The sequence below is a fragment of the Antechinus flavipes genome, chromosome 3, assembly GCF_016432865.1.
Source record: "Antechinus flavipes isolate AdamAnt ecotype Samford, QLD, Australia chromosome 3, AdamAnt_v2, whole genome shotgun sequence".
Lineage (NCBI taxonomy): Eukaryota > Metazoa > Chordata > Mammalia > Dasyuromorphia > Dasyuridae > Antechinus > Antechinus flavipes.
In genome coordinates, this window is record NC_067400.1 from 311862207 (window position 1) to 311890149 (window position 27943).

Here is a 27943-nt window from a genome sequence, read left to right on the forward strand (position 1 = left end):
GTGTACTTTTTTTGCCCCTTTAAAAGACCCAGCTTTCTTTCTTGCTTCATAGAATATTTAAGCTTTCAAACATCTCTTCATTGAAGTGAATGCTATGTCCTGCCACCAGCAGCTTTCATGAACCTGCTCAAAGATATCCCAGTGGTACACCTTGGGTATACAGTGAAGAGTGAGACTGAGGAATGAGTTTATCTTTTTTGCACCTGCTGTCTGGCAGAATGCTGAGCTAGACAATAAAAGACATATCTAAAGGACAGAGTTACTCTGAATTAGGAAGTTATGGGTGTTTGATAGGAGTTAGACTAGGTCTCTTTCAACTCTAAGATCCTCTGATTCTGTGACTGCTCATTTGGAGTCTTACTTTGCTATTTGTCTCATTTTCTAAAACCTGCTGTTCAAAAATTTAATATTCATGTTTTTTGTACTTTATCTCTTCTTCCACAACATACATGTAGATTAGGCACTCTGAGACAGATTTTTCTAAAAGCATTTCTCAAGTAACTATGCTATAGTGGAAGAAGTGATTGGATTGGAACTCTATATGGTTTTGATAATACTGATTATGTGGCCATGGGCAAGTTATTCAATGTCTTTGATACTCAGTTTCCTCATCTGGGGAAAAAAAAACAAATATTTGCATTTCGCATCACAAAGGTACATTGTACAGAAACAAATTTATAAACTTAGAGGGACTTTACTTTTGAGTGATGGTGAAATGATGATGAGGAAAAGAATGAGGAGAAGAAGAAGAATGGCTCTAATGAAGCAGTGACTACTTCTACTGTAGTGTCTCTTTGAAATACTTTTCATATAGTGGTTTGAACATTACTCTATATTCAAAACTTTCTTAATTTACTGTGTTTCCTGGATATTGCATTTGGACTCTCTGCATTTGAGATAGTTTTTTCATTGATAAATTGGTTCATCTTAATAGGCTCTAAAATCCCTTCCATCTCAAAATCTATAGTGCTTTACCATTTCCTAGTTTCAATGGAATAGGTTATGGAAGAAATAAGAGTTAACTGAGAGAAAAGCAAAAAAAAAAGATTAGCCTAAAGCTTGACATATGACAACACGATTAGCTGACTGACCAGGATGGTGATGACAAATTGGGAAAAGTAATATGGATGCTTTACTGACAGTAAAAGTAGAATCAAGAAACAAGTAGCCAAAGTCAAAGAAATAGAATTTGATATTACATAATTGGGCATAGATATTAGAGGATTCTAATAACTTGTTTGAAGTCTTCTGAAACAATTTTAATCTATTGTCTATTCAACTATTAAATAAATATTTCACTAGACATTTATTATGTACTAGACAAAATGATGAACAAATGACATGGGGTGAGAAAAATTTAAGTAGCATAATCCACTGTAAAAAACTGCTTTTTATCTATTTGAGTTAGCAAAGAAATAAGATCAAAGAATTAGAACTGGATGAAATCTTAGTTGTTGTCTAGTCTTCTACTTCCCACTTTACAGATGAGTAGATTGAGGAACTAAATTTGATGATTTTTCTAAAGTCACATATTTAGTAAATTATAGAGCTAGGAATTCAACCAAGGTCCTTTCCTTCCAAATCTAGGATTTTCTTTTCTTACTATGCCACATTACCACTCATGATATTCCACAACTCGGATCGTAAAAAGCTTTCTGCACATGGAATGTGGGTGACCTATAGGATGTACAAGTTACTGAATCATATGTATATGACTTAATTATAAACAATTTACTATGTTAAAGATTACTATTATATTTTTGAAGGACACTGAAGAACCTAATCAATTATTCCACTTACATTTTTTGTATATGATGATGACATGATGATGAAAATGATGTTGATTACCACTTCACCAATCCAGGAGTCAATACTGTTAAAACGAAATAGCTGGTGGATTCCCTTATCTGAAGCAATGGCAGTAAGGAATTTTTGTTTGAGAAGGAGGGTAGAGTGTAGAAGAGATTTACTAAGAGTTTCTGAGATGTCATGGAAACATGAATAACTTTCAGTGATTGGTAACTGATGGATGGCGCTATCTTCGTGTATTTTAGACAGGTGGTGGATTCTATTTTGAGAGTGATTGAAGCACCATATTTCTATATCTTTGTGTTTTTCTTAGTTGGGGGAAGAGGAAGTTAGATAATGACTGATTCAGAAAAAACATGAGCAAAAGATTCAAAGAACCAACCATTCAGGAAGTTTTCTGATTGGCTAAGGAGGATCCTACGATTGTACATATTACACTCTAATCTTATTGTAGATAAGTGGATATTGAGTATTCAAATGAGAACTTCTGAAATTAATGATTTGGGAAAGGGAATATTTGAGATAAAAGAAATCATTTTATTGGATAATGGTAACATGATATAATCAAAAAGTCCTAGGCCTGAAATGAGTAAATGTTGTAGTTAAAGCCAAGGGAACAGTTTAAAATTTAAGTGTCATATTTAATAGAATTGTTTTCTCCTATACATATTTCTAATCACCTTATTGTACTGTATTATTTATGAAGCTACATATTCTTGCCTTAAGAATAAATTCTTACAAGGGACATTATTTTGGTCTGAAGCATGAGTCAGAAAGGGATAAGAATGAAAAGAGGTACTAAAATTGGGCATGGAGTTATGGTGGTAGTGTGTCAAGAAGTGAGAAAGGTAATTTGGGATTAGATGCAACAAATTACTAAACCCAGGAACCCAAGCAGACTTAGAAATCAAAAAGATCCAGCCAAAAGAGTGATTTAGGAAATAATACAATAAAAAGGGAAAATATTGATCCAAGGATGAGTCCTTCTAAGAAAGAGCCAGAATCTTCAGGAAGTTGGTTAACTCAAAAAGGGTAAAAACTCAAGTTAGTTACTTAAAATTAGTTTAGTATGATAGATAGAGCATCCAGTTTTGAGTCCAAAAGACTGGGGCTTGAATCCCATTTAAGACACTTATTGCTGTTTAACTCTGGGCAAAAATAAACATTAAAAAATTAAATAAATTAATTTGAGAATGAGTAAAAGTTACTCTTCCTCAGACTCAATTTCACCTTCTTTGAAATGGGGTTAATAATAACCCCTACACTTCAAGGATATGTATATGCCTGATTAGGCTTATTGAAAAGCTATGAAGTCTGGGATTAAGGTGATTATTTGAGAAAAAAACGTTTTGTGACTAGAAAAGATTTATACATTACATTTTATATTCATATTATATTACATGAATAATTTTGTTGTTTGATTTTCTTTTTTGAAAAATTGTGGAAGCTTTTGCTATATGAAAGGTAACATAGTTTGCAAAACTTATGGACATTTGCTTTCCTCTTTTAGGGGAGAAAAGCTAGATACCAGAACAAATGCTTCCTTTGCCATTCTGTTGCCGTATGGTTTCAGTGCCATTACACAGCTATGTTGCAATTCAATTAATGGAATTAAAGATTCCCAATTGACTTAAAAAGCTTTGCATAGCAATCCTGTGTCCTTTACCATTCACCAGACCTCTAGACTTCAGCAATCCTGGCTCCGAACTATCCTCCACACTATTTAACCTTCATGCAGTGGTATCCATTTCCTTCTACAAAATGTCAAGCTAGATTTCCCCTCTCAGCATTTTTTGTTCCAAAGATCTTCTGTCTTTACATTTCATTTCAGATGATCTTTTTTATCTCCACCAATTCAATGGTGATGTGAAGAAGAGGTCAGTGTAGTTCATCCAGAACCAGAAAAGAAATTTTCATGAACCAGCGAGTTACTATTTGGAAGTAAATGGCTTAGGGGGAAACAAGTGCTTCCTGTTCTCAAAAACCTGGTTTCAGACAATAAATCAAAAACACTTAAGTTAGTACTAAACCACCTTGGGCTTTCATACCTCACTGGCAACACACACACACACACACACACACACACACACACAGGGAGAGAGAAAGAGAGAGACAGAGACAAAGAGACAGAGAAGAGAGAGACAGAGAGTGACAAAGACCGAAAGTGACAGAGATAGACACAGTCATACAGAGACAGAGAGATAGAGATAGAGAGACAGACAGAGAGAAGATCACAGAGAGATGAAAGAGAATTAGAGACAGAGAGATAGAGAGACAGAGCTAGAGAGAAAAAAGTGATGAAGTATAGGGGAAAAAGGCAAACTCTATAAGTGAGCTGACAAAGGTCATCATCAGGGTGAGAATTCAATTGTACTAAATGCCAAATATATACCATAAATGATTTGAGGCACAGTGTGTTCTGCCTAGTAAAATGCTAGGGGGGGGGAGGGATACTGGGTAATAGAATGAGAATTTAAACCCTACTTCCATCATATGCTATTTGGGCAGCTTTGGACAAGTCACAGAAGTTTATTGGGCCTCATTTCTTTCACCTGTAAAATAAGAGACTGGTGGCTGAAAGGAATTCTTTGTAGCTTAGGTATATTATGCTAATTTCCCTTTTTTCCTATTTTTGATTTTTCCTCACTCTTAGGAGAGAGAGTCTATCTTTTATCCTCCACTATGGTTAATTCTGGAGCTTTTAGGAAACCAGATCTCTCAGGGTTTGATCACAGTTTTAGCATTCCAAGCTCAAACTGTTTCTGATCAGGGACCTGAGAAGTAATATTAATCTCTTTCTCCCTTTCTTCCTCAACCCACTCTCTTTTTTATTTTGTTTGTTTGCTTGTTTGTTTGTTTTGATGCTATTTTTATTGTTGTTGTTGTTGTTGTTGTTGTTGTTGTTGTTTTTCCTTTTGAGATATACCCTTTCTAAGAACCTGGAGGGTCTACAAGTAGAAGTGAGAGACCAGCACAAAGAAAGGTCATCCCCATGCTGATTTTCTGTAAAGCCACAAGTGGTTTATCCAGGAGATTTCATAAGGGATTCTATCTTTCCCATGACATTTCCAGAATTAACTTCAATTAAATATCTGAAACACAGCCCTGGACATCTGAGAACAGCATGTTGCCTGATTGGTATGATTATGATTGCAAATCAGATGTTATGTTCGGTACTTGGTACATTCTTTATGCTCCTGGAGCCCAATTCCTCCCTTTCTTTGGCAAAGAAGATGCTAAGTGAACCACCTTCCTGCTGTGCCTTCCTTCCCAGCTTCCCCTCAGTGCTTTCCCCCTCCAGTCAGAGGCATAACTTCCTTTGGAGAACTAGCAACAGTATGATAAAAGGTCTTCACAGGAGCCATGTACTTGAGGGAACTGGGGGAGAAGATAAACTGTCCACTGCTTAAATGGATTTGGCTGGCTTCTGGGGACAAGGCGTGAAAAATCACTAATACTTAGGGTCAGCTGGACACTTAATCAGATTGCTTTTGTAAACTATAATAATCCTCTACAATCTCATTCCCAACTCCAAAGAGTCCTTTCTCACCCTATCAAGGATACATAGGAAAATGTCTTGGCCAGTGGCAGAATCTCAGACTCCACACACAAGCTTAGTGATTCTATTCTTAGACTATATACAAGCCTGATCCAAGAATAGAATATGGAAGGCGAGTTTTCTCTCTTCATGAAAAAAGGAACATGCATTCCCTGGTGATTAAGAAAGAATTGGACAGAATAATTTTCATAGCACTTTTGCAGAGTAGGGAGTAAATACTGTAATCCATTCTTTGCAGATCACAAAACTCTAGGAAATAAGGCTTAAATGACTGGGACAAAGTTAAGGAAGAGAGCCAGAGAAATACTTGAAATTGAAATCCAGTGTTCTCAAACCTTTTCTTGTACATCACTCACTTGGTAACTAGTTTTCAAAAAAAGGCCTTACCATACCATGTCAGTATGGAGAATAAACAACTCAAAAAAAAAAAAAAAGGCGAATCAGTGATAGACAGGAAGGCCTACTATTATGAACTCAGGGCTCTCAGTATCTCCATCTGGACCCCCTGATTTAATGTGGACTGCAGTATCTCTCTCCCTGACAGGAACAACATTTCTTGTCGCTGCGTGCACTGAGCTATTTCTGCCATGACATATATCAAAGGGATCGGGATCTTGAGAATTTATTGGAAGTGTTAATAATTGCATGTGAGTAGGGTCCCTGCTCCTCATCTGTAGCCTAGAGGAGTTCTGCTAAACTAAAGCAGTGTATATTCTTCTTTGGACAGGGAGCTCATATTTAACATATAGCTTTGTCTTTTCTGACTGCCCTTTGAAAAATTATGTTTTTAGTAAATAAATATTTGATGTATTTTCAAGTGTCTGCATATTCTATTGGATAACTGCATCTAATACACAGAATTCTGACAGTATGGGGTAGAACTATGCTATGGAAATTACTAATAGCTTTGGATTTTCTATGATGTCTTTGAGCTGTTCCAAAGGATCACCTCCCACTTTTTATAATGCATAGTTATCTCATTTTCTAGTTTAGCAAAATCTATATATTTAAAGATATAAATAATTGGGACAGTGGATAGAACACAAGGTCTGGAATCAGAAAGACCTGAGTTCAAGTCCAGCCTCAGAAATTCACTATGTGACATTGAACAAATCACTCCTTTTTACCTTAGTTTTTTCATCTTGTAAAATGAATACGAGAAGGGAGTAACAAGCCATCCCAGTATTTTTGGCAAGAAAATCACAAAAAGGGTCAGAAAGAGTAAGATACCAACAAAATGACTAAAAACCAAAAACATAGATTTAAAGGCACAAGAATCAAAGTAAACTTTCAATAACTCAGTAATTTACCTTTTCTCCCAAATCCAATCTTTTGAATGCTTCCTTCTTCCATTCATATAATCTTTTGACTTTTCCCTGGGCACATGATCACAAACTAAAGTTCCAAATTATTATCTAATCATATAAGAAACTGGACTTCACTCATTTTAGCTAACATGAAAAGGTTAACAATTAAATCTCCTGTGACTAATTAGATGCTGATTAAAAAATCTAATCAAACCATCTGAGAGAACACTGTGTGATCTTTAGTCTAAGTATTTTGAGGAGATACCACCTGTAGTTAAAATTTACAATCTGTAGATCCTCTTTGCATCAGATATTGCAATTGCCATGGGGATGTCATTTTATGACCATTCATTTATTTCCAATTTCCAAAACATTCTGGGAAGTCTCCATGGAAAATGACACAATGCAAAATAAGAAAACATCGTGCTTGGTTATATTCTGATATGTATAAATAGATCTCCATCAGTGACATTTATTTCCTTTTGCTTAATGTTTATAAATGGTCATGTTCTCTTCTTTTTGCATTGATGTTACATTTATATGTAATTATGTGATTTCTGCAATAGAGGTATATTTGTGCTCTTCACACATTTTATTTGCTTATATGATTATGGTTTAATGCTATATATATTAATTATGTGCTCAAAAGGAAACAACTCTGTTACAAACCTCACTATATTGAGCTAGGAGGCAGGGGAAAAAGACAGAGAGAAGAAGAATTGAACAGAAAAGAAAGAAATGGCTTTTTTGTGTGTCAACAAAAATAAATAACTAGTTTTATAGAATCATTAATCCAGAAGGAACCTTGATCATCTAGTTTGGCCATTTTTTATTGCTGATTTGAGGAAATGAAGTACTAGAGGAGTTGAGACATCCAAGGTTACAGCTGGTGGATGGCAGAGGCAGGCCTAGAACTCAGGTCTTACATCTTTCTGTCCAGGACTTTGTCACCACATCACCTCCTCCACAGCAGTCAGAACAACTGAAGCAACATATTCCTACACAGGAAATATATTCTTTTAAAGTTCTTTACCTTTATTCAATGATTTTCTTTTTCATTTTTCTTTAATTTTTTTAAAACACCATTTATTATCATAGTTCAAAATTGTGAGTTTATCAGTATAGTAAGTTAAAGGATTTATCCTTAGTTCTACGACTGCTATCTGTCAGAGGGGGACCTTTTACATATTCTTATATGTACAAAGAAAGACAAACACAGAGAGAGACAGAGATCTTATTCTATCTGGCTCCCTTTCCACTATAATAAGCTATTTATAGAAAGATTCTTGTAAAAGCTCCTAAATTAAAAAAAATAGGTAGAAAATTTTTTTTACAAGTTCCTAAACCAGAGGCCTCTAGATAGAAAATAGACCACTAGTCCTGGAAACAGGAGGATCTGAGTTTAAATGTAATTCTGGACAAGTCACTTAATCTCAATTGCCTTTGAAACAATAACCAAAAAAACTTAAAAAAAAAAAAAAACTACCTAAATCCATTACACCCTTGACCTCTGTACTCATTCTTCTCACCATTCATAGATGTTCATTAACCTACCTGCAATATCCTAAGACATAAATACATGAAACATGAAAATCAGGACCATAATATAGGAACTCTACACCATGATCTTAATGGGACAAAAGAAGATGATAAAGGGAAAAAGTTTGAGGGGAAAGAAGAGAGAATGAAGGAGACAGACAGATGGAAACACACACACACACACACACACACACACACACACGACTAGAAAGAAACAGACAGAAACAGAACTGGAGACAAATTGATAGATTGATAGAGACAGAATAACAGAATAATAGAGAGTAATAGAAACAGAGTCAGACACACACACACACACACACACAGAGAAAGAGAGAGAGAGAGAGAGAGAGAGAGAGAGAGAGAGAGAGAGAGAGATAAATAGAGGCAGATGTAAGGCCTTCCTCCATACCTTATTAAAATAAGTTCCTCCTCAGAATATCCCTAGATGAAAAACCTTATACTGGGGTGATAAAGATAGGGGGAGGGATTCTTTTTGAGGCACAGATAATACCATTGTTTTCTGTCCATATCAAGCCTCCCTGCCCCCAACACCCATCCTTTCCCTCAGCAATAAAGAAGAGAGGAGAATTAGGTAAATCATTAGGAAATACTTTGAAAGAAACCATTACAAAGATCACGCAGTCCTCATCCACCAATGATGGATAGTCCAGGTGTCTGTGATGAATGCATTTACAAATATTGCTGTGAAGTAATTTCCTTCCATTTCTGGTATACTTCAGATAAATTAGATTCCTTCTAATCATATCGCCTGTCTGTGTATGAGAAAAGATGGTCCATCAGCATAAAATGCATAATATGTATTTGGGAGGTGGAGGGAAGAAGAGAGCTTTGGGGAAAGTTATCAAATCTAGTCAGAAATGAGTGGACCCATACCAGGAAAGACATTCTTACTAAATACTCCTCATGCACAAAGCACAAAGACTGCTGAACACTTCCCAATGTACCATCAAGGAGATACTTAATCCTTTGCCTCTGGCTTGATCCATGAGAAAATGTGGAATCAGCAACATATCAAAGTGAGGGAGACATATCTATGAGAAAGAAATAAGAATATATGCTTTCAGTCCATCTCAGTTTCTCTCTCAGTCTCCCTCCCTCTCCCTTTCTCTCTCCCATTCTCCTCTCTCTCTCTCTCTCTCTCTCTCTCTCTCTCTCTCTCTCTCTCTCTCTCTCTCTCTCTCTCTCTTTTCCTTTCTCTCTCTCTCTCTCTCTCTCTCTCTCTCTCTCTCTCTCTCTCTCTCTCTCTCTCTCTTGCTGTCTCTCTCAATCTCTCCATCTCTCTTCGTGTCTGTCTCTCTGTCTCTGTTTCTGTATCTTTGTCTCTCTTTCTGTCTCTCTGTTGGTCTTTCTTTGTCTCCCTCTCTTGTCTCTGTCTCTCTCTGTGTCTTTCTTTGTCTCTCTGTCTCTCTCTGTGTGTCTCTCTGTTATCCTCTCTTTTTCTATCTTTTTATTGCTCTGTTTCTGTCTCCCCCTCTCCTTTTTCCTTTCACTCTCCCTCTCCCCTTTCCTCTCTTTGTCTCTCTCTCTCTTCCTCTCCCTTTCCCTTTCCTTTCCATCTCCTTCCTTTCCTCCCCCCGCCTCTGAAATTGCTTTATAAATATTGATTGGATTAAAATTCAGAAGATATTGAAAAAATAGCAGATTAAGAAAAATGAAAACAATTTAATTAAAAGGGTTATTTTAGTAGTTGAGTTTAAACATAATCCATCATATATGTAAAAGTAGCATAGAAGAGTAAATAGGTATTGACTTGGAATACAGATAGACCTGGATTTGAATTCAAGATATTTCAGAAACTTAACTGCTATATACTTCTTCACAAATCACTTTTTTCTGCACTTCAGTTTTCTCAGGTACAAAATGAGGAGTTTTATTCCATAACCTCTATTTTCCCTCCAATCTAAAACTTACAATCTAAATCTAGAATTAAAAAAAAAAAAACATACAATCCCATAATTAAATTAAACATTAATTGAGCCATAAAATTACTGTTCTTTACTCCTTGGAAGCAAATTGGTATTGCATATCTAAAATTGGTTATTCTACTTGCTTATGGAGATTTTTAAAGTCATATACAGAATGAATCTTCACATATACAAGAAATAATGAGGGCCACATTTTAACCAGTCCATTACCTGGAATTCTTATGAATTTGGAACATAACCAAAGATCAAGAATGAAGTAAAGAAGGCCAAAATGGAAGCCACAAAGGTACAGCTCCTGAATCTCATTATTTTACTCTGATGAAAATATACAAAGTCTTAATAATGTATTATTTTAAACAAAATTTTAGCAAATAGAAAAGGAGGAAACAATCTGGGAGCAACAGAAGTGACAATTGGCAATAAGGATGAAGATAAGAATACTACAAAAAAACATCCTGTTGATTTAATAACATGCTTCTGACAACAAGAAGCCATAAAGTGCCCCCCAAAGAAGAAATAATAAAAAAGTATAGAAATGGACATGAAATATATCACAGATAAACTTCACCAACACTTTTGCCAATTTTTGTTTCCAGGTGCCACATATTAATATCTAATCTAAAGATTTTATCATTTCTATTCTCCTCCCAAACACAGTATTTTAAAGTCATGCAAAATAAAACCAGTGGTGATTCCTTATGGGCTTCATAATGAGAGACACTAAAATGCAAAATGTCCCTCAAAAGCTAGAAGTATCATTAATTGTTATTGTTGTAGGCTTGCAATTTTACTGAATGATGTATTCATTAATTTGCCTTCAACTTTCATATGCCAGTGATCCTGGGGGATGCAAAAGTACTGGTTATATAATTTGCCCATCTAAGTACTATCTCTCAGAGGCAAAATTTGAACTCAAAATTTCCTGATGGCACAATTATTACTCTATTCAGCATGTCATACTGATTCTGCTTATCCAGAAAAATCACCCATAATCAGGAATATGACCAAAAAATGAATTGTTCTTATATCTATACCTCTATCAAGGTATGTGCAATACTTCTCCACATTTCATTCTCTTTATATCAATAAATATACTACTCCTGAAACCTAAATCTTCTGGTGAGTCCTCCATGAGTCTCCATCTTTCAACCATTCAATCTATGGCTCAGATCCATGCAGCCTGTCTAACAGTGGCTAACCTTTGTCATTCTGTGTTTGCCATATATGTTCAGGAGTACCTCTGGTGTTTCTGGAAAAAAGAAAGCCTGGAAAAGAGAGACAGACAGAAAAGATAACCACTGATAAGTCTACTTTTAAGAAGCATCAAGGAGAGACAGTTTTGTTAAAGGGACAGAATATGGGGTTTAAAAGCATTGGACTTTGGACTACAATCCTTACTATCCATAGAACTCAGGTCATTATACTTGGTAAACTTAAATTTCCTTATCTATAAAGAATTTATTATTCTCCTCTATAAAATCATAGGGTCGAACTAAATGACCTCTCAGGTTTCCTTCTCTATTCTAACAACCCTCTAAAGACAAAATTGCTACATAAAATAGCAAGGATAATAATAGAAGCTAGGTTTTACATAGTGCTTTAATACATGTAAATGACTTTACAATTCTCTCATTGTATACTTACAGAAATTAAGGGAGATATGTGATATTATTATCCTCATTTCACATATAAGAAAAATGAGGCACCCATAGGTAATATCCTTTGCCCATGGTCAGCTAAGTAACAGAGAATAAATACAAATTCTGGTGTGCCAGCTGTTTGCAGGCAGTCCAGGCGCAGCTTTCTATCCACTGTGTCAGCCAGGTACCTAGAGTTAAAATGTAAAGTTCCATTATCTAGCCATATTCTCATTTTCTTGCTGTGAGTTTTGCATCCATGACTATTCTAGATTTTTCCATAGGTGATTTTCTTATTTCCAATATAAAACTATGAATTTGGAATAATCATGTTGAATCAATTCATGTCATCCATATGTTTCAGCTACATCATGATAATTCCTTCAAGATGACACCCTTCTGCAACACCTTCTGCCCCCCAGTAATGAAATTGTGTAGTCTGCCAGTCAGTCAACAGTAACAGCCACCTTTGTTGATTTGTTTCTGGAAAACTGGAAATCCTGCCAATAGCTCAGTAAGGAAGGAAAAATTACAAGACCTATTTGTGCCCCCTTTTAATTAGCTTGCAAATCTGGCAACCAAAATCCCTGACACAGAAGAGACAGAATAAAGTTTTGTTTAAAACACATTGGGAGTCTGATTATGGAATACTGACCAATATTCTTTTTAGGACTGGGGTAACTATATAGTTCCAAGTAGCACAGTCTGTGGGTTTTTATTTAAATTTCTATGTGCATGACCCTTATTACCTATGCATTAAAATTCTATCAAGGGCAAAGACCCAAAGGCTTGAAGGTTCATAAGGTGGTTCATCTCTGTGATCTTCAAGCCTTCTATTCTTGGCAATCTTTTTCCAGGTGTGACAAGCAGATCTCTTCAGGAATAATGGCATGATTCCAGTTCACATTTTTATGTGTAGGAAGGAGAAAAAGGGTGGAGAAAAAGTAATATGCCCTATGTGAAAATACTTTAATAAAATTCTGATTTTATTTGAATATTTTATTAAACCTAGCTTTGCCATTTGTCAAAAGAATATATGTGCTGAATATTCTAGAGTGTCCCCTATGTGGGTTCAAATTGTCACTTCTCTTTTCAATTCATTAACCCCTTCACCATCACAAAATCTTTAAAGAAAACACTTTTTCACATAGAGAAGTTATTGCCTAATCACCATACTGTTGATTCCCATAAGTTAATGTCTCATTTTGAAGAAAAGGTGGTTCTCTTTCCCCTCATAACTGTGCTTTAAATAAACATAAATGTATTTTTCTTTTCAAATCAAAGTCCATCAGACCAAACTACTAAATGTAAGACATCCTTTTAAGGACAGGAGGGTGATACAAGGAAATAGGATGGATTCTTGCCTTAAGAGACTTACATCTAACAAGACAAGAAATAAACACATGAAGAAAGAAAGAGAGAAAGGGGGGAAAAAAGGAAGTTAAGAAAGAAAGAAGGAAAGTTGGAAGAAAGGAAGAAGAAAAGAAAGGAATAAAGGAAGGAGGGAAAGTAGGAAGGTAGGAAGAGAGAGAGGGAGGGAGGGAGGAAGGAAGGGAAGGAGAAAAGGAAGGAATGAAGTAAGGAAGGAGCGAGAGAAAGAAAGAAGGAAGGAGGGTGAGAAGGAGGGAAGGAGAGAGGGAGGAAAGAAGGAAGGATAAAAAGGAAAGAAAGAAGGAAGGGAAGAAGGAAGAAAGGAAGGAAGGGAAGGAGGGAGGGAGGAAGGAAGAAATGTTTAAATAGTAATTTCAAATAGAAAAAGAATCACAAAATTATGCATTCCTGCATCATTTGCCAGATAAATAGAAGAATTAAAAGAGATCAGAGAAATGACTCATTGCCTTATGTCAGATTGGTCAGTAAAGATTTAGTCTGATGGTGGCTCTTACAGTGATATTTGATTATATAATACAAACAGAAAGAAGGAGAAAAGGAAGGAATGATGTGAGCAAAAGCAGAGATAAAATTATAACACATATAGTGTCTGGGAATTATATAGGTGATAGATGGGTTTGTGATAGATATACACATGTACTATATATCTGTATGTGTGTATATACATATGTACCTAATTAACAAATGTTATATGCATATTTATGTATAAGAGTATATACTTTCATATATTAATATTTTGACATATTAAACTCAATTCAACAAAAATATATTAAATACTAGCAATGTGCTGAGAAAAAAAATTGTTGTTGCCCTTAAGGACTTTACATTTTGCCAGACCTCATTTCATTCTTTCATGAGTATAGAATACAATACTTCTGTGTCTTGTAATCTTATGTCATCTTTGTCCATCTTTTTCATTGATTTCATAGGATATCATAATATTCTAGAGACTTCTTATTCTTCTACTTATCTTGAGAGAGCCAATATAATCTTCATATTAGTTACTTGTGGTCTTATCACTATTTAACTATATCACTTATTTTCCTTTCATATCAATGTAACTTCAGAGACTTTCATGATATACTTGGTTAAGACATACTTTGTCTTAACTTTTCTCAACTCACTTTTCTCAACCTGACTTTTCTCAGCTCACATGCCCCACCTAGAAAATCTAAGAAATTCTTTACATATACAGAGTACACTGACTGCCAACTTGCAAATACAGAGTTCATAATATGAAATAAAAGTTTATGTCAAAGAAGAAAAAAATTAGAATTTTAATTAATAACAATCAGTCCCCAAGATATATGAAAATTCCCATAGACTTATACTACAAATATGAGAGTTCATAGAACTAGGCACTTCTATCCCATTCACACCCACCCACTCAACCACCCAACCACCCACACATTTTCCCTTTTCTATTTTATTATAGGAATAGAGGAATCACTTCTTACATTTCCTTTGATATTCTGATTTTCCACCCAGGTCATCAACATCTCTCTCCATACTATACAGCTTTTGAGAAAAGATGAGGGAAAATCTCTAGGGACAGTTCTCCATCTTTCAAATCTCTTGCAAGACAAGAGTCTAAAATCCAAAGAATTTGCTTTGTCTTATCAGTGTCATTATTCTCCATACTCAGGCTTTTCCACTTTCTTTCTGTTCCTTTAGCATTCATTATTTGTATACCCCCAAAACCCAGATGTCTGTTTTCTTGGACTTACAATTTTGGTATGGTATTTGTTAGCAGAGAGAGAAGAGAGAAAAAGAGCATATTAATACACAGAGATATTACCAGGCTTTTTCTACCTAACACAAAGTTGAGGGAGAGGAATTATCTAAAGAATGACCCCTGAAAGAGGTTGGCACACTGTAGAATGATATGATTTCTATGCTGCTCACATACTGGAAACTTCTGAGGAGGATGGAGTCAGAGGGTGGCAGGAAGGGATTCAACAGCATGGATATGGTGGAAATGTACTATCACAAAGTATGTATTCAGAGACTAAGGACATAATTTGAAGTTTAATTTCTACAAGTGAATATTTCCCAGGATCTTATTTTGACACCCTTTATATTTCAGCACCCAAGGACCAACACAGGTCACCTTGTGCTAATTATATCCCTCAATATATAAGGCCGTACTGTTTTTTTTTTTTTAATTCTACTTCATACTGACTCATTACAATATTCCCAGTGGATAAATCAAGTGTTAAGATACCTACAGACATTTTCTATAATTTCATTTCTAGCCTCCCAAATGACTAGATATACCAGATGTTTCTTAACCTTCCTAACCCATGAACCTTGACAAAGCTTACACTGGCTTTTTTGTCCTCTCTCTCTCTCTCTAGACTCAAGTATGTTCTATCTAGATGGTGGACAAGAAGAAAAAGACTACTGGGATGACATTCCTGACATCTGATAAGTGAATGGTTTAAGATATAAGCAGTAACCATTGATTTCTACAACCCACAATTTGATTGACTGGTTGATTAATAGAATTTTTGTGACATTTTTTCTTTTTACTCTCATAAAAAAGGGATTATATATTCTCATAAAATTTACTCTGAAAAGATGATCCAACTAGACATGGAAAGAGAAAATGATTTCACAGTGGGGGACAGGTTAGACCAATGTGGTTCACTTTAGAAAAATGTTCTAAGAATAAAAGATTCCAACTGCCATTTCTGGACATGTCTTGTTTTTCTCTTTTCCCACATGAATTAACAGTCTTTTTTTCCCATCAGATTCCTTATTTATGTAATGAAGTTACTTTATACAAATAATACAGTAAATCTTGAAGGATTAATTAATGGAACTTTATTATAAAGATCTGTGCGAATATACTTTATGATATATAGCTATTAGGTAAGAAAGTGATGAAGGGAATCCTACAAAATTTTAAGTGTGGTCTTACTATCAATCATGTATTTTTTCCTTTTTGGGATCACTGATAAATTATGCAGGAACCTGAACTATCTTCTTAGGTAAATATCTGTGCTTTAATCAGCATGAAAACAGCTTTAATCACTAAATATTTCAATCCTTCCACACACAAGTACACAGTTCCATAAGTTTCCAAAGACAAAAACAAATCACTACTGAGTTTCCAATCCTATGATATTGAGGGCTTTAAAACTTGGGTTAGTTTAAAAACTTAAAAATAAGACATTTCCTTTGAAGATGTATCTTTCCTAGAACTGATAGGACCTAGAAGAAGTTTTAGATCATAAGTTCAAAACTTAGAAGAGACCTCAAGGTCAATTAGTCTACCATAATCTTATAAATCTGAGGATATGTATTCTCAAAGCAGTCGAATGATTTACACAAAATCACACAACTAATTTTAGTGTCAAGATCTGAGCCTAACTCTTCTAACTATAGTGCCCAAGCAATCAATTAATCAAATAGCAAGAACTTATTAAGAAACTATTATGAACCAAGCATTGTGCTAAAGGCACCAGCAAAATGGTCCCTTGATCAGAATTCATTTTATAGAGAACAAGACAGAAATGGATATATATATATATATATATATATATATATATATATATATATCATGTAATTGAAGTAAAAAAAAAATTCTGGCTGAGAAGTTAAGAGTTAGAGATGTGGTAGTAGCACAGGAAAGGTTTCATACAGAAAGGGAACTAGAAATTACCATAGTGGAACTCAAAAAGTCCAAGCATGGATATGCAAAGACACAGGAGTATAAAATGGATTATTGTTTGTCATAAACACCAAGAATACCTGATTTTAGAAGGCATGGATGAGAGGATGGATGGAGAGGAAATCGGGAAAATAGGGCTTGGCCAGATTGTGATGAGTTTTAAATGACAGTGAACTTTTATTCTATAGGGACCCACTGATTAGGATACTAATTATACACACACACACACACACACACACACACACACACACACACACACACACACATATATTTCTTTTTTTCCTTTGTCCTCACTCTCACCCAAGATGTGATACTGGTATAAATAACAAGCTTTGACTATGACGATACAAATTATGAGTGATAAAGAGAAGTCTATGAGACACAGATGCTGGAAATTTTGAGGATTGTTAAGATGGAGGCACTCTTGACAAAAGTAGAGAAGTTCAAAAGAGGAATAAGTCAATAGGTTAATAGGAAAAAAAATAATACAAATGTTCTCTTTCTGTTGCATCATACTCCCTCCTTTATGGTTTACTACCAAAGTCTTCAAGGACCCAAAAGCACCTCCATTTAAATAGAAATTTAGATGGATTGAAATCTCAAGGAAACATCTCTCAGATATTTTCTATCACCACCACCTTTTTTTTTATGTTTAATAATGCACTTTTTCCCCATGTTAGATTCATTTTGTTGGCTTCTTTGGGGTCCCATTTCTTCCCTCCTACCAGCACTAATAAAGGAAATGTCATCTTTGTTTTGTTATTACAATTGAAAAGTTGTGACAATTCATTTATGGGGCAGGAAAGCAATAGTTATTCCCAATAAATACAGATAAAGGCACCAATCATTCCTTTCTTCTAATGTCTGCAGCCAATTTATAAAAGCATGGCTAATCCACACATATGACTTGACACCCCTGCACTGACTTTTATATTTTAAAGCCAACGATATTTACAAGTGATAAGAGAAGAGAAACACAAAACAATTCTTTATGTTAGAGTATCTGTGGTATATGTTCCTGTATATGCTTGACCCTGAGGACAGTCTTGTGCAGAAAACTGTACTGCAAGCTGCAGGAGATCTTGGTGTATATAGAACATACACCAAAGGCTTGAGCACTGACAATGCTATATCAAACAAACTTTAAGATTTTTCTTTTTTTTTTAATGCTTCCTAAATCTTGATCAATGCAATGAGCAACAATAATTCCAAAATCCCAATGATAAAGCTGACATGAAGGTACTGAATGGAAATGGATAGAGATGCTATGTGGATATGGATATAGTTATATAGATATAGATATATACACCTGATATAGAAGGAGAGAATATAAAGATAGATAAATGTTTAGATCTGTGGATGGATAAAATGAAACATGAATACAAATATGTATATATAATATAAATTACAACAGATTATAAACATGTCTGTATATTAATAAATAGATCAGCTATGATCTATAATATGTGATATATGGTCAATGCAGGAATTTGCTTATGAATATTTGTTATGAGGAGTTTTTCTTTTCTTTATCAATTGGTGAGAGTAGGGAGAAATGGAAAAAGGGAAATGGATTTTTATTCACTGAAAATATATTTTCAAAAAAATCTTTCATGAGGATAGTAGTCGGAACTTTTGAGGAGGGACTAATGAAAGGAGAGAGTAGAATAAATGGTGCAATATATTTAGCAATAGAAACTGTATAAAAAAAGGAAGCAAATTTCTTTGATAAAGGTCTTGTTTAACATATAGAGAACTGAATTGAATTTATAAAAATAAGAGCCAGTAATCAATTGAAAAATGATCAAATGATATGAATAACTTTCAGATGAAATAATCAAAGCTACTTATAGTAATATGGAAAAAATGCTCTAATTCTATTGATTGGGAAATGTGATTTAAAACAATTCTGAAGTAATGTGACTGGCTAATTGGACAGAAAAGGAAAATGACAAATGTTGGAGGGAATGTGGGGGAATTGAGACATCAATGCAATGTTGGTACAATTGTGAACTGATTCAACCATTCTGTATAGCATTTTGGAACTATACACAAAGGGTTATATGAATGGTCTTATAACCCTTTGTGTATAGTTCCAAAATGCTATACAGAATGGTTGAATCAGTTCACAATTGTACCAACATTGCATTGATGTCTCAATTCCCCCACATTCCCTCCAACATTTGTCATTTTCCTTTTCTGTCCAATTAGCCAGTCATTTGACTTAGCAATACCACTACCAGACCTGTATCTCCCCAAAAATTAAAAACCAAAAATATTTATAGCAGTTCTTTTCTTGTGGCAAAAATTTAAAAATGGGAGGATGCCCATCAGTTGAGGAATGGCTGGACAAATTGTTAGAATATGATTATTATAGAATACCATTGTGTTATGAGAAATGATGAACAGGATACTCTAAAAAAATCCAGAAAGACTTCCTTGAGTTGAAATAAAATGAAATGTATTATGTTCAAAGTAACAACAATATGCAAGATGATGAACTGTGAATGATTTGGTTATTCTCAGCAATACAATCATTTTGCACAACTCTGAAGGATTTATGATGAAAATTTTTTTCCCTACCCAGAGAAAATACTGATGGTTTCTGAATGTAGATTGAAGCATATTTAAAAAAAAAAAACTTTCTTTCTTTCTTTCTTTCTTTCTTTCTTTCTTTTTTTTTTTTTTTTTTTTAGTGTTTTTGGTCTATTGTTTTAATTGTACAGCATATGTATTATCGAAATGTTTTGTATGACATGTATAACTTTTATCAATTGCTTGCCTTGATAGTGGTGGAAGAGGTGTTGAGGAAGGAAAAAGGGAGAAAATCTGGAACAAATTTTTTTTAAATGAATGCTAAAAATGGTTTTTACATGTTACTGAGGGAAAATAAAATATTAAGTTAAAGTTTAAAAAAAAAGAAAAAAAAACTTGTGAACCCTTTCTTATTCTCCAAGGTATACATAGTTTGATAGAATTCATGGTATTCTTGCACTATTAGATCTCAGTAGTCAACTACACCTCCCCTTGCCTACATTGATATCATTATTCTCATTTATATCTCCTTCCCTTTTGGTCTTATTCACTGTGATTCTGTTATGGGCCAGAACTCTTGTACTTGAAACAAGCATTCTTACAAGTGTTAAGTCAATGAAATTGATAAGACAATAGTTATCTAGTTTAGCATGGTGATTAATAGTTCTCTAGTTCAGTATGATTGAATTAATGGTACAACAAATAATGGTTCCCTAGTGATATAATGATTGGCTTATACTCAGTATACTGCATATAAACTGAGACAAACTCAGCCATAAAAGGGCTCAGAGATAGACTCAGAGAAGACAGAGGACTGGAAGTGGGAGCTCAAGGAGCCCACCTTAGTGGTGACTAGAGGCTGGAGCACAAACCCTCGGACTGAGAGAGACTTCAAGGCAGAGACCGTGGTGGTGGTCCTCCTGCCTCCTCCAAAGAAACCAAGACACATTTTGAAGGATCACAAGACAACTAGCCCAGGCCCCAGAAAAGGAAACAAGATTGTGAAGGAGATAATAAAGAATTTGGACTTTACTACCTGGCTATTCTCGTGGTGATTACTCTGCTAAAACAAAGGCTGGTCCAGAGACCTCCAGAAAACCAACCAGAACACTACATGATTCTTCATTGCATCAATTAGGTTCTTAATATGGCTTAGCTACCAGCTACAATGACTATCTATAACTAAAGAATTTGGGACTCTTGCTGGATCTTTTCCAACTTTTGAATAAATTAGTCATTTCCATTAATCAAAAGACCTAAATTAGTCAAAATCATTCTGAAGGTGAAAAACTCCCAAATGAAGAGGAAAATTAGGAATCTTCATCATCCTAATATTTTGACTGAGAAGACTTGATATGGCAGTTGTATGTAGAAATCATATGCTGTGTAATCTAATCTGGACCTTGAGTCAGGAGAGCTGACTTTCTATATAGGAACTTCCATGAAACAGATATATGACCTTGCATAGAGCATGGAACTTCTCTCAAAGACTGATTTTTCATATTTGTAAATGAAAATGATAGCACTCATAAAACCTACATCAGGATTGTTGGAAGGGAAATATTTTGCCAACTTTAAAATTACATACACATGTGAATCATGATTATGATGGAAGAGGAATTCTGCATGACAACATTAGGATAAGAGAGAAATTCATGAAGGTATTTTGGGGAAGATGGGATAAAGCTTAACAAAGCAAGTTGTTCAATCATAGGGAAAATTTTTCCCCAAAATTAAACCCTACAGACAATATTGTCCAAAAAGAATATGAAATCAAGCTGTTTGTTCCTCATAGTGAAGTGGAAGATGAGCCATGTGATAATGCAAAGCTCATTTTCAAAGAATATTTTCTTTGTCTTAGGCTTTTAGCAAAGGGGGAAATAGGACAAGGAGGCAAGCATAGAATGTTTTGATTCTTTTTATTCAAATGAATCACATATCAAGGCAGAAATGTAGTATCTGTTTCGTAGCTTTCAGGGTCTCTGTCATACTCACCAGCTGTGATTTCCCCTAAGGGTTTTAATGGGTTGGTGTAATATTTGTACAAAGCAATATTATCATTACCATAAATGTTTTCTAATTATTTCTTGGGATTAATGAAAGCATGTTGTATTATTGATGGATTAAGTACAATATTTATAAAACAGCGATAGGATTAAAGTGAAATAAATATGTATATCTTTCTCAATATGTAAATAATAAATATTCATTTCATTCATCTATTTTGTTGAAAGCAGTTTAAATATATAATAATTTCAGTACATTTTAATCACTTAGGAAATATTTCAATTATCTGCCTTGGCTTTAGCATGTATACATATTTAGTTTTCTTTTATAAATAACCTCATTTTAAAATGTATAAATTCTTTCATTGTTATTGCTCAATATTCACCAACAATATCACTCCTGTAGATTCTCTGACCAATTACAATTTCCAGTAAAAGTGATATTAAAAATGCTAATCTTGAGTGTTTCTTTTGGAAAGTAGAAATTAAAGAATGTATATAATGTCAGCAAAGGCTCAAAAGGGGCAGAAAGTTGGAATATGGATCTCAGAGTCATTTGCAAGCAAAATAAACTTTATTTTATGGGTTTTTCATCAGACTAGAAATTTCATAATCTCTATGTAATTTAAGAAATTAATGTGATCACACATCTATATACTAAATCACTTTTGACTAGCACCAGAATTGTGAACATGTTAACTTGTTATGATTATATGTGCATATCTATATATGGACATATATGTATATATACATAGAAATCATCATTACCATATTAAATCTATTATCTTATATAATGTAATATATATGTATGGCATATATGGCAGTATTAATGACTATGTTATTGTATAATTGATTTATTATTACTAACATATGTTGTACAGTATATGTTATATAATATAACATAGTATACAGTATGCAAATTTATCTTCTATTTTTGTTCCTATTTTTTTTCCTTTATTTGTCTGCGACCAAGGATGTTAATTTTATCATTTATGATTCCCTGTAGTGACTAGCACAATGTTCTGCACAGTCCTTAGTAGATAGCTATAATTATCACAAACTGAATCAATATGAATATTTTTTGGTTGCATAATTGAATTGTCAGACATCAGGATTTTATAAATTTCACAACTCATTAAATTTCTTATCCCATTGCCATTGGTTTTTTTTTTTTTTTTGTTGTTGTTGTTTTTTGTTTTTTGTTTTTACTTTTGATTCTTTAAATGAGGGCTCATAATTAATATTCTACTTGTGATAGCATAGAGAGATCTAAGATCCCTCCCACTCTAAATCTACAATTTGATGACCTACAATGTTGATACCCAGATGGTGGTGCTTTTAGTTACATTTTTATAAAACAATTTTCCTTCAAAATCAAAAAGGGAAATGATATCCTTTACACAGCTAAAAGCAGACTGCTAAGTATTTAGAGTTAGCAGAGTAATAGGAGGGAGATACAAAGACAAAACTCATGAGTTTATTCAAAGGATCTTAGACATAAAGCTGGACCTTTGGGGGGCACTTTATTAAAAATAGAAAAGCCCCTCTGTCTTCTGTCTCTTAATAACTAATGAGAAGCAAGAACTCAAAAAATTTGTTGCCATATACGATCCTTTTCAATAATCTTTAATCATGAACTCCTATTTACAGCAATAATCAAGGGACAGGCTGGTCTATACTAAATCAAATGAATATTAAAATGAGAAATTCAGACCAGAAAAGAAGAGCTTAGGTTAAATGGTTATCTCCGGTCAGTATTAATCCTTTGAATGGAAATGCTTCACTTTTCAGCAGCTTCACCAAGATTTGGTTTAATTATCTTAGGGAAAAATAACAAAAACATATTTTATGTGTGTGTGTGCACCATGTACCTTCAGTTTTTATCTGGAAAAATATTTCTAAAACTACATATATGAATATATATGTCTAGATATGTATGTTTATGTATATGTACACACAAACATCTTTATATATTTAAGTATGTATATATCTCCTTAAATTGAATCAACTTTTTAAAAGAAAACTGATCAACTAAGTTTTCTTGACTGTTAAAGGGAGAAAAGCCAATGATATCCACATACACCAGAAAAGTTATACATAAAGCTGCTTTTTGAAGTCTTAAGTATATAAAAATTTGTGAGCTATCATGAATGATTGTCACTTATAGATATAAAGGGCCATCAAAAAGGTAACTTGATGTAATGTGTAAGTTAGGTCAAATTTACTGAAGTAAAAATTTTTGCAACAATGATTCTCAAAAAAAATTAAAACCCAGATTTCTCTTCCCATAGTATATATATGTATACTATGTATACTTATGTGATTTTAGAAATGGAGATATGTCTACCACCTATTTCTCTATTTTATCTTCCTCAAAACAACTCTATGAGTTGTTGAGCAAATCAAAAAAAAAAAAAAAAAAGACAACACGTTCAAAATTTGAATTATATCACCATTCAAATTCAGTGTGAGCACTAACATTTAGCTTTAGCTTTTATCTATTATATTCTTGACCAATGATATATCAGGATGAATAGACCAGGAAAAAAAATCACAAATAATAAAGCTAAAAAGTTCCTGAAAACAACATAGGGGAAATACTAACATAACATCACCAAATACAATTATTTGTAAATCCTCCTACTAACAAGAGAGTAAAATCTCCCAGACACTATTATAAAATTGGAGGAAGAATAAATCTGGTAATCTGATACTCTGAAAATCTTATGTACTGTGTCTAGTATAAGCTACTACTGCCATCCACTGAATCAAATTCTCATCTGTGGCTCCACCTGCTTCTATCTAAAGATAATGCAATTATTCTTTCCACATGAATTTTCCTTGAGGCAACATGCCTTAGAGCTAATCAGCTCATTTTAAGCTCTTTTGTTGGTTGAAGCTGTACAGTACCAGTAAGGCATGCTCACTGCTCAAGTGACATTTTATTTGTTTGTCCAGGGAAAGGTATTTAACCCTTTCTTATAACAGACTTAACAAAAGTAAATTCTTTTACATCCCTTCCTTCCAGTAGATTCAACATTCCAGTCACCATTATAAAACGCTTCCTCTCTTATAGAAATTATTCCCATTTTTTAGATGAGGAAATTGAGGTTCAAAGAAATAGCCTCACTCAATGTCACAAAATTACTAAAGACAGTTAAAACCTATAATCAGGAATATCGATTTTAAAAACAAGGAGGATTCTTGACTGTACTATATGACTTATCTCAGTTATATATAAAGTAAAGTTTGTTTAGGTTTTTTATTTGTTAATTTTAAAGAAAGTGATACATTAAAATGATATCCTAAGTCATAAATGTATCACATCATAAAGATTTGAGACTATCACAATACAATGTTTATTTTAGCCATAGGAACTAATAGAACATATATAAATTAATACAATTATGAAGCCCAAGAAGAGTTGGAGTGATTGGCAGTAAGAGCTCTGTATTGAAGAATATTGTCACTATCACTTTAAGAACAGTTAACATTCATTAACCTCTACTATTATTAAGATGATTTTGGTTTAGTGGTTAAATTCTGACTATAATAATACTTCAATGATAGAACAGCAAAAAAAAAAAAAAAAAAAAAAAAAGGCAAGGTCTTCAGGTTTCTATTTTAACTATACCATTTCCTAAATATTTAGGGATTTTTCCCCCATTTTTTTTTCATAAGAGAAAGAAAAGAATGTTAACCAAAATGCATCAGAACAATGACATCAAGATTTTTTTTAATTAAATAAAATTAAATGTTCAAAATATGCTCTTGTCAGTGAATTTACAATGGATTAATTTTTTATTATTAATAGAAATGATAGCTGATATTATATGTATTTTAAATTTACAAAACTCTTTATATGCATTATCTCATTTTGCTAACCTCATTTTCTTTTTTTATTGACATTTGCATATTATAGATAATATATTGGAAGTTCAGCAAATCATTAGACATTTCTGATAATTTATTTTCCTGTCCTTGGTGATAATATGGATAGATGTGTGCTGGATAAATGATAATACAGCTTCATCGGCACTTCAATATATGACTAAATGAATAAATTAAAAATAATGGTTTATAATGAATTCATGCAAACTTGAAAGTAGATATGGAGTAAAAACTTACAGACATATATACTTGACCCCATTCTGGTATGCAAATTAAATAATGATATAGAAGGCATATTTATCAAAGGTTCAAATAACAATAAACTTGGAGGGAGAGTCAGGATCTCAAAAGATTTAACTTGGAGTATTAGTGAAATATACTGTGATGGAATTGAATAGGATAAATATAAAGTTTATAGTTAGACTTGAAAAAAATAAATTTTACAATAAAAGATGAAGGAGAGGTAGCTAGAATATATGGAGTGCAAAGTTGCAGGATATAAAATAAACCCACACCAATCACACAAATCCATATATTACTGCCAAAGTCCAGCAGCATTTCCATTTAAAATAAATTTAGACAAAATAAAATATTTGGGAGTTTACCTGTCAAGATAAACCCAGAAATTGTATGAACATAAATACAAACCACTTCTTAATGAAAAAAAAATTAGTCAGATCTAAACAGTTGGAAAAATATCAATTGCTCATGGATAGGTTGAGCTAATAAAATTAAAATGACAATTCTACCTAAATTGGTCTACTTGTTCAGTGCCATACCAATCAAACTGTCAAAAGATTATTTTATAGAGTTAGAAAAAAAATAATAGCAAAACAAAATGACAAGAATATCAAGGGAGTTAATGAAAAAAAAATACAAACGATGATGGCCCAGCAGTACCAAACCTGAAACCATATTTATAAAGCAGCAGTCATTAAAATCACTTGGCACTGGCTAAGAAAGAAACTGGTAGACCTGTGAAATAGGTTAATAAATGATTATAGGAATCTAATATTTGATAAACCTCCAAATTTCAGCTTCTGTGATAAGAACTCACTATTTCATAAAAATTGCTGGGAAAACTGGAAAATAATATGTCAGAAACTTGGCATAGACCTACATCTCATATCCCATACAACAATAAGGTCCAAATGGATAGATGATTTGGGCATAAAGAGTGATACAATAAACAAATCAGAAGAAAAAGAGATAATTTACTAGTCAGAAATTAGGAGATGAAAGGAATGTATGTATGACCAAAAAAAAAAAACTAGAGAACATTATGAAATGCAAAGTGGACAACTTTGGTCACATTCAATTTAATTTTTTTTGCATAAATAAAACTAACAGAAACAAGATTAAAAGGCATATAAAATGCTAGAAAAAATTTACAGCCAGTATTTCTGATAAAGGTCTCATTTTGTTTTTCTTTTCTACTTTTAGACATTCAACCTACTATTTCTTTTTTATTAAAGCTTTTTATTTTCAAAACATGCGTGGATAATTTTTCAACATTGACCCATGCAAAAATTTGTGTTCCAATATTTTCTCCATCCCTCCATTCCCTACCTTGATAGCAAGTAATTTAATGCATGTTAAACATATGTTTAACATATATTTAAAAATATGTGTTAAATCTAATAAATGTATACATATTTATACAACTATCTTGCTACACAAGAAAAAGCAGATCAAAAAGGAAAAAAAAATAGAAAGAAAATGAAATTCAAGCAAACAACAACAAAAAGAGTGAAAACACTATGTTGTGATCCACACTCAGTTCCCAAAATCCTCTCTCTGGGTGTAGACATCTCTCTTCATCCCAAAATCATTGGAATTGGGCTCAATCATCTCATTGTTGAAAAAGAACAACATCCATTAGATTTGATCATCATGTAATCTTGTTGTTGCCATGTACAATGATCTCCTGGTTCAGCTAGTTTCACTTAGCATCAGTTCATGTAAGTCCCTCCAGGCCTTTCTGAAATAATTCTGATGATCATTTCTTATAAAACAGTAATATTCCATAACATTTATATACCATAACTTATTTGGTTATGCTCCAACTGATGGTCATCCACTCAGTTTCCAGTTTCTAGCTACTACAAAAAGGGCTGCCACAAACATTTTTCACATGTGGGTCCTAAAGGTCTCATATCTAAACTATATACAGAATTGTGTCAAATTTATAAAATACAAATCATTCTCCAGTTGATAAATGGTCAAAAATATGAACAATTATCAGATGATGAAATTAAACCATGTGTAGTTGTTTGAAAAATGCTCTAAATCACTCTTGATTTGAGAAATGCAAATTAAAACAACTCTGAGGAACTACTTCATACCTCTCAGATTGGCTAAGATGACAGAAGGTAATGATAATTGTTGGAGGGGAAAGGGGAAATCTGAAACACTAATGCATTGTTGATGGAATTGTGAATGACACAACCATATTGGAGAGCAAATTTGAACTGTGCCCAAAGGGTTATAAAACTGTGCATATCCTTTGACCCAGCAGTGCCATTACAGAGTCAGTAGACTAAGAAAACCATAAAAGAAGAAAAAAGTTAACATGTGCAAAAATATTTGTAGCAGCTCTTTCTGTGGAAGCAAAGAATTGAAAAATGAGTCAAAAATACTTATCAA

General features: G+C 33.5%; 1 long non-coding RNA gene across 2 annotated transcripts in view; it reads right to left on the minus strand.

Annotated features, from left to right (window-relative positions):
• The window catches only part of LOC127554092 (uncharacterized), a 365548-nt gene that overhangs the window by 239947 nt on the left and 97658 nt on the right, over window positions 1–27943 (minus strand). The window contains exons 2-3 of one of the 2 annotated variants that reach the window (XR_007951893.1): window positions 11360–11425; window positions 8647–9266 (exon numbers count right to left, since the gene is read on the minus strand). This is a non-coding gene — a long non-coding RNA (uncharacterized LOC127554092). Of the gene's footprint in view, window positions 1–8646; window positions 9267–11359; window positions 11426–27943 lie in introns of those variants that run through there. The other variant, XR_007951894.1, reaches the window with a different exon arrangement.